The following is a 9271-nucleotide window of genomic DNA, read 5'->3' as shown; positions in this document are numbered from 1 at the left end:
CAGAAATTTATCTGATTACTTGATGAATCACAGAACATTTTAAAAATAACTGGGAAATCATCGGCCAAAGAAAACACCCTTTTCCATCAGAACAATTTTGAAATACACTAATATGCAAGTTATTTATACACACTCACCCGTACATATATTTTAAGAACTACTCAATATCTTAAAAGCAATCACAAAATCAGTCTTTAGCTTAATCCTCATCTGCATTTTAATGATTTCAAAATATAGCCACATTATAGGGCTTGAGGTTGCATATTGCTACATTACTCGTTTCATAGCATTGTGACTTTCCATCTTGGTAGCAATAAATTCTAGTAAACAGAGCCATTAACAGCATTTTTATAGGGTCAAATGGAGCTATGGTACTAGAAGTGTGGTGCTAAGTAAAATTTGAAGGCTACTATGTTACACTCAACTATTTATTAAGGCATTAAAATCAGGTCTTCTCAGGGATGTTTGAATGTTTTTCATGATCTTTTCCTCCCCTTGACAGCTCTAGCTTTTATGTGGCAATTTGTGTGTGTGGGGGGGGGGGAGGTAGGGGGATGAGTAAGATTTCACAAAGTTTGAAGTTCTTATGAAAATACGAGCTTTGTAAAAGAATATGGCACTCTAAATAAAAGTAATTAAAACTGATGAGTAAAAATACTCATCATTATATTTAGAAATAGCTGTGTTACATTAATAATTTGAATAAAGGCAGTAATAATTTTGAGTTATGCATAGCGTATGGGGCATCTTCGATTAATACAATGCAACAAAACTGGGATTCCCTACTTCTCCAAGAATGTATTAAAGATTAGTTTTGTCTTAAAATGAAATACCAGTACGATACTACACTATAAAACCATCCTTTAGTTAAGAAAATATTCTTTATTCACCTATGCATGTTTTTAGGTTGCAAAAGCATAGAAAGTTCTATTACACACATGTCATTCTATAAGAACATAAAAAATGAAAAAGTTATATAAATTTAAATTTTCTTTTTTTTTAAATTTTTTTTAATGTTTATTTATTTCTGAGGCAGAGAGAGACAGAGCATGACTGGGGAAGGGTCAGAGAGAGAGGGAGACACAGAATCAGAAGCATGCTCCAGGCTCTGAGCTGGCAGCACAGAGCCTGACACGGGGCTGGAACTCACAAACCATGAGATCATGACCTGAGCCAAAGTCGGTCGCTCAACCGACTGAGCCACCCAGGCGCCCCTAAATTTAAATTTTCTATTTTGACTTTTACTTTGAGTCATAAAAATAACATTCTCTGAAATAATAGATTACATAATTATATCCTAAATATCTAACAATATTGATTAGGTTTTAACATAATTCCGATATATACTAGTATTGAAAAAAAATCTGGTTCTGTATCACTAGTGATATGGAAGATTATTTTAGTTGTTCATAGGGAAACATGTTTTATATAAGCAAAATGTTTTTATTTTAATGAAAATTAGAAAAAAAAAGAGTCAAGTGCTCGCTTTGGCAGCACATATACTAAATAATTGGAACAATACAGAGAAGATTAGCATGGCCCTGGGCAAGGATGACACACAAATTCATGAAGTGTTCCACATATTTAAAAAAAAGAAAAAGAGACAAATTTTATACACATGACTCGTAAGTTTTGGAAACTGAGTTGACTTACAGTGATATTCATTAAATGGTGGCAAAACTGGCACAGATATGATAAAAATCTTGCAAGTAATATGTGAACAACTGATATTGGAGAAGCATGCATGTAGTCCATTCCCTCTGCATTATTATAAAAGAAACTAAGGTCCAGAGAGATGAAATGATTCACACAATTTGACAATACTCTTAAGTACAAGAGCAAGTCTGAATACTTGCCTCCTCATACCTGCTATGCTAGGATAAACCACCTCCGCCTACCACCCCCTTGACAGTTGCATTAATTGGAATAGAATTGAGTGTACAAATTGTAAGTGCACTCATATAATTATTTTAAGAAAATTTCAGATAACCCTTGAAGCAATCAACTCAAAATAAAACTGCCCATCGGTACAAAGATGCATACCGTTAACACTTTCTAGAAACAAAGGGAATGATACATTGTCTTAAATCACCTAGGTAGTTTTTATTACGAGAGAGGATATTCATTATTGATTTTTTACTCAATTTTGATAAAATTGTTCTTGTATTAATTTTCTTACTAAATTAAAGTGTTAAATAAACATTTATTTAAAATCTGACTTACCATCTTTTCACTTTTGTTTTGATACCTTTGTATGCCATTCCATACATAAATATTTCAAATAATGGTCGACTTGAATATAATTTACATACACTTATTCTTTAAATGTATCACTTAAGCAGAGTGATTTTGGTTGTGCTTACATTATCGATAGGTATTCTCTTGAAACGAATGCAAGACTAAAAATTCAATAGCTGGCTGATAGCATTTGTCCTGCATTTTCTATAAAGCTTTTCCCCATGGATCCTAGAGAAATTCTTTATGAGACAATTCAAAAGTATTTTGCACTTTGTATTCTCTTCTGGAAGATTTATAATGAGCTATGCTTTCGTTAAGATTCTCTCAGGATATTCAAGCCTTTTACGTAACCGTAAATTTTGATAATTCATTCCCATATAGTAGAAATTAGTGGATTTTAATATAAATAAAATGTTCTCTTTTTAAAAGTCCATTAAACTAGAAACTGTTAGTGGGTGTTCTTTTATGTGTCCATCTATGAGGTCTTCTCCAAGATCTGTTCCTTGTCTGTTGCCTTATTGTCAGGGGAAAATACTCTTGTTTGAATAAGTTATATTTATATAAAGAAAATCTACAACCTATTTGACAATTGCCTATTTACTCAAAATCCAACTATATAAATTTTTATTGTGAAAGTCCTACTCTTTATCCCCCTCCCTCAGTATACTTTTATAACCATTTTATGTAGGGCCCATGCATAGCAGTGGAAAAAAAGAGAAATGGGATAAAAACTTCCATCTTACTATTTGATTACTGATCAACATAGCATTTAATAAACTTTTCACAATGAAAATGAAGGATTTCAAAATAACATTTTCATGTATGGCCATCATCAGCCTCTTTCAGGAGGCCAATTAAAGTTTTATTGTAGCTAATTAAAACCATAGGATACTACCACATATCTTTCAGAACGGTTTTTCAGTATCTTGTGAAGTGAAACTTACACTTACCCAATGACCCAGAAATTCCATTTGTACGTGTTTACTGAAGCAAAAAGAAAATTTCCTCTACACAAAAACATTGTGTGAATGGTTACAGCATATAACCTCAATTTAGGAATGGATAAACATTTGTATAAACACCCAGTGATGGGAGTACTACTCAGCAATAACAAAGGATGCACTAATATCATACCATTAATGTGGATGGATATCAAATATTAATTAGGTGAAAGAAATCAGCCTCAAAGGCTAGGTTTTAATAATTTTAATAATTCTCACAACATAAGTTTATTATGAGAATGAAAATCACCTCACAGATGTGAAGGTGCCTAAAATGAAAGTACTCAATGAATTGGAGTTCCTAAAATAATATTAGGGTAATGAAAGCTCTACCATTGTCTGGATCCATTAAATACAAAGAACTCCAATGTTTCAACAAAAATGATGGCAACCAATAATTAGTGTTTGGGTCGAATCGCCTACACTTTTTTCCGTAGTACTAACTACATGAACCAACCCTAAATAGAACTAGCAAAGAAAGTTAGGAGTGGCAGTGTATCTTAGGCTTAGACTAAAACTAACTTAAAAGGATTTGATTTTTTTTATTGCAGAAAACAGTCTTCCTTTGTGTTCCCACAAAATCTGGCACATAATGTTTCAGAATATTTCACATCGTGTTCAGAAAGAAGTATCTTCTGTTCTTACCTGCTACATGGAAATTTGCACAATTTACTAAGTGATTTGTCATTAAATAAATGAATTGGACATTAATTTAAATTTTTAAGTGCATTGCATGTTGGCCTTTAAATCTTCGTATTTATGTCAGTGTCTGCATTTGTGAAGCCATCCATTCTACCCCACCATGCTTAGAGAGAAACTTAAAGCTGCCTTTGAGTCTATTGTTCTGAACTTGCTACAACAAAACATTTTTGTTACTATCCTGAAGCAGGAGTGTGCATTTCACCACACACCATGTGATCTTCCACTGGATGAAATACCTGTGATTCTTACACTGAATTTAATATTGAGCAAGTAAAATGTATTACAGCTGTAATATCAAGTGAGATAATGTAGCCAAGGTAACATCTTGATTTCTCTAGATATTTTAAAGTTATCTTAAATCTCACAGTGTTATAATTTTACCACTCTAAGTCTTTTCATTGTTGTTCTAAACCAAAGTGTTGCCATACATCTAATAAATGTATTTGGCAGTTTCATGGGACACAGGTTCAATGTATAAAATCTATTGTATTTCTGTATTCTAACAACAGTTTAGAAACTGAAATTTTTTAAAAAACAGTACCATATAAATAACATTAAAATGAAAATTTTAAAAAGAATAACTTTAACAAAATTTGTACCAGACTTGTTCAATAAAATACACAAAATACTTCTGAGAGAAAATTTTAAAGGTATAATTAAATGGAAATATATTAAAAAAAAAAAACCATAGATCAAAGACTCAGTATTGTTAAGGTAATAGTTCTTCCCAGAGTTAACTATGGATTCAACAAATCCTAATTAAAATCACTTTTTTTTGTAGACATACACAAACTAATTAAGACTTTAAATACAAAGGATCTAAAATAGGCCAGATAATTGTGAAAAACAACAAAGTTAAAAAATTTACAGTATATGATTTTAAGAGTTACTACAAAGCTACTGTAACTGAGACAATGTGTTTGATGTAAAGAAAACATATAGATCAATGGAACAGAAGAAAGAATCCATAAATAGACCATACATATATAGAGAGAGAGAGATTAGATATAGATACAGACATAAATATAGATGTAACACACACACACACATACAAAACCAACTAATTTTCAACAAAGGTGCTAAGGCAAATAAATAGGGAAAGAATTGCCTTTACAAAAAACAGTGTTGAATTAACTGGATAACCATATGCAAAAATATAAATACTAATCCTTATCACATGGTGTTAAAAATTTAACTCCAAATAGATTAAAGACCTGAAAAAAAAAAAAAGAAAACAAGGAAAACAGCACAACTTCTTGAAGAGGATATTAGAACAAATATAATTGGCTTTGGGTGAGCAAATATTTCTTAAGTAGAATACAAAAAAAGTAAATTAGACTTCATTAAAATTTAAAACTGGTGTTCTCCAAAGACATCTTAAGAAAAAGAAATAGCAAACTACATAGTAGGAGAAAGTATTTGCAAATTATATATCCAGTAAAGGACTTATGTCCAAAATATATAAATAACCCTTACCTTACAACTCAATAATAATAATTCAAGGACTCCAATACAAAATGTTGCTTTAAAGAGACTCTTTGGTAAAGAGTCATCAAAGAATATATAGAAATGGCAAATAAACACAAAAAGATATTCAGTGTCCTTAGTTATCAGGGAAACACAAATTTGAAACAAATATACACACTAGAAAGGCTAAAATTTAGAAACTAATTTTAAATTTAGAAACTAACAAAATCAAGTGTTGAAAAAGGATATGGTGCAATCAAAGCTCTCAAACATTGCTAGTTAGAATACAAATGTATAATATGGTCAATTAATCTTCGACAAAGCAGAAAAAATATCCAATAGAAAAAAGACTCTTCAACAAATGGTGCAGAAGAAGGAAACTGGACCGCTTTCTTTCACCATACACAAAAATAAATTCAAAGTGGATTAAAGACCTCAATGTGAGACAGGAAACCATCAAAATCCTAGAGAACATAGGCAGACACCTCTCTGATGTCAGCCACAGCAGCTTCTTACTAGACACATCGCCAACAGCAAGGGAAACAAAAGCAAACATAAACTATTGGGACTTCATCAAGATAAAAAGCATCTGCACAGCAAAGGAAACAATCAACAAAAAAGGCAGTCTACATAATGGGAGAAGATATTCGCAAATGACATATCTGATAAAGGGTTGGCATTCAAAATCTATAAAGAACTTATCAAACTCAACACACCAAAAAACAAATAAGCCAGTTAAGAAATGGGAAGAAGATATGAATAGAGACTTTTCCAAAGAAGACATCCAGATGGCCAACAGACACATGAAAAAATACTCAACATCACTCATCATCAGGGAAATACAAATCAAAACCATGATGAGATACCCTCATACCTGTCAGATGGCTAAAATTAACATAAGAACCAACAAGTGTTGACAAGGATCCAAAGAAAGGGGAACCCTCTTGCACTGTTGGTGGGAATGCAAATTGGTACAGCTACTATGGAGAACAGTATGAGGAACAGTTTCCTCAAGAAACTAAAAAAAGAACAACCCAGAATCCAGCGCTTGCACTATTAGGTATTTACCCAAAGGGTAAAAAAATACAGATTTGAAGGGGTAGATACACCCCAATGTTTATATCAGCATTATCAACAATAGCCAAACTATGGAGAAAGCCCAAATATCCATAGACTGATGAATGGATGAAGAAGATGTGGTGTATATATATATATATATATATATATATATATATATGATGGAATATAACTCAGCCATCAAAAAGAATGAAATCTTGCCACTTGCAATGATGTGGATAGAGCTAGACTATGTAATGCTAAGTGAAATAAGTCAATCAGAGAAAGACAATACCATATGATTTCACTCATATGTGGAATTTAAGAAAAAAGCAGATAAACATAATGGGAAGGGAGGTAAAAAAGAGAAGAGAGGAAGCAAACCACAAGAGACTTAACGATAGAGAACAAACCATGGGTTGATGGAGTGGGAAATGGGTGGGAGATGGACTAGATTGGTGACGGGTACTACGAAGGGCACTTGTGATGAGAAGCAAGTGTTGTAAGTGATGAATCACTGAATTCTACTCCTGAAACCAATATTGCACTGTAGGTTAACTAAAATTTAAATTTAAAAAGTAGTAATAAATTAAACAATGTTTTTAAAAGAATACAAATTTTGTAGTCACTTTGGAAAATGTTTTCAAAATTTCTTATAATGTTAAAACATTTACTTACCATATGTTCCAGAAATTCCACTGTTAGGTTTTCAACTGAGAGGATAATATATTTTCACACAAAGATGTGTGCATGAATGTGGGAACATTACTCTAAATAGCCAAAGACTAGGAAAAACTCAATTGCCCATGATCTGACATATGTATAATCAAGTTATGATATATCTGAACACTAGAACATTATTCAGCAATAAAAACTATTAATAGATGCGACAATATGGAAGAATTTCAAAAGTATTCTAAGTGAAAGGGACCAGATGCAAAGACTGTAAACTATATGATTCCATTTGTATGAACTTCTAAAAAAAGGCAAACTATAGGATATAGAGCATATTAGTGTTTCCTAAGGTGGATGGCTGGAGGAGGCATGATAGCAAAGTGCTGAGAGAATTTTTGGGAGTGATGGAAATGTTCTGTGTCCTGATTGTGATAATGATTACACAACAGTACTATTTTGGCAAAATTATATGGCTAAAATTGATAGGTTTTAGTTTTGTAAATTATTTCAAAAAAAAAAAAAACTCAGAAAAAGAAAACAAAAAAATATCAAAGACCCAAAACTGCTTTTGTCTCCATGGGCTATATCTATTGATATTTAGAGCATTGTAAGTTAATACTCCAAAAATATTTAAAATATGTATTAATTTATTTAAAAACAAAATTCTGTAAACTTAAATATATCCTATTAATTAAAAATATGTTATATACTATTATTATGAAAATAGGCTAAAACATATTTTACTACCTTTCAAAAACATGTAAATCCATTGCATATTTCATGACAAAAAGTGCATTTTTAAAGCAAAATAAACTCCCTGAGAAGACTAGTATTGTGTTTTATTTTTTTTTTAATCTGTTCAATGTCTGGCTTAATAGAAGACAGCTGGATTCTCGTATCCACTTCTGTATTTAATTTGTTATTAAAATCTAGCTTCACATACATATATGTTTTGAATGGGGGTATATTTCATAGCCTTTTCAAGTGGTAGTGTCTTTAAAGTGGGTTGCAGTGTGGAATATGGAACCCTATAAATCCTTCTTCTACTGTTGATTGCATTTTAAAAGGATCTGTAACCCATGCATTCAGTACCAAACATTGGCTAAGATTTGAAGCAATAAGATTTGAAGCTGCTGGGAGAAAAAAAAAGTGATTCACACACAAGGGAAACAATTTGACATTATCTTTCAAAACTGAACAGATATAGATCTTTTTAAAATGTCCACACTTATGCCCAAACAGGTATGAAAATATTCATAGGAGTATTGTTTGGAATACCAAGAAATTGAAAACCTTCTAAATGTCCATCAGAAAATAATGTATAAATAAATTATAGCATAATCACACAGTAGAATATAATTATATAGCACTGACCAAGATCGAGAAAAAGCTACATTAGATAACATGTACGAATTTTAGAAAAGTACTGTTGCCTGAATAAAAATAAATTGCTTAAGAACATATATTGTATAAACCAGGTTTAAAAACAGGTAAAACTGGATAAAATATTGTTTAAGGATATATGCATATTTGACAACTGATAACTACAGCAAGTAAATGATAAGGAAACAATGAAAAAGCAGGAGTACTCCTGAGGGACGGCATGAACAAAAGGTAATGTTTTCTTTCTACAATTGATGTTTGTTTTATTATTAATTATTATTAGGATTCATAACATATACATTCTGCATATTTTATATGTTATCTATGTACATGGTATAGGAGTCTTTTAACAGGATTTCCAAAGACTTTTGAGTAGAAGACTTTCCATCTTCTTCAGAGTCTGTTGAGATTACATATGGTCCCACTTGTATAAAGGGGGGGAATAACATAAAACAGCATGATATATGATAAAATTTTCCTGATAGTATGATCAGAGAAAAATTCATATTATAACCCTGCAGATAATTTTGTTCAAAAATCAACATAATATGCACAAATGTAAATATACACTACACAGTGTCTTATGACTCTTAACACAGTTAAATTGAGACCGAATCATTGAACCTAGTTTTTCTTTCCATTCTTCCATTAATTTCTATTCTAAGCAAACACAAGCAATGCCTTACATGAAATATGTCCAGAAATTGCATCACAAACATCCATTCTTGTGAAACGAATGAAAATCAGAA

At 31.5% G+C, this 9271-nt stretch overlaps 1 non-coding gene across 1 annotated transcript; it reads left to right on the top strand.

The window, feature by feature from the left end:
• The first annotated feature begins 1478 nt into the window (after positions 1-1478).
• On the top strand, positions 1479-1586 carry LOC131511176 (U6 spliceosomal RNA). The gene has a single exon (XR_009261381.1). It is a non-coding gene; the product is annotated as a U6 spliceosomal RNA (small nuclear RNA).
• The last annotated feature ends 7685 nt before the right edge of the window (positions 1587-9271 follow it).

This window comes from Neofelis nebulosa, chromosome 4, assembly GCF_028018385.1.
Source record: "Neofelis nebulosa isolate mNeoNeb1 chromosome 4, mNeoNeb1.pri, whole genome shotgun sequence".
Taxonomy (NCBI): Eukaryota; Metazoa; Chordata; class Mammalia; order Carnivora; family Felidae; genus Neofelis; species Neofelis nebulosa.
This window is presented reverse-complemented; position numbering and strand designations above follow the sequence as displayed.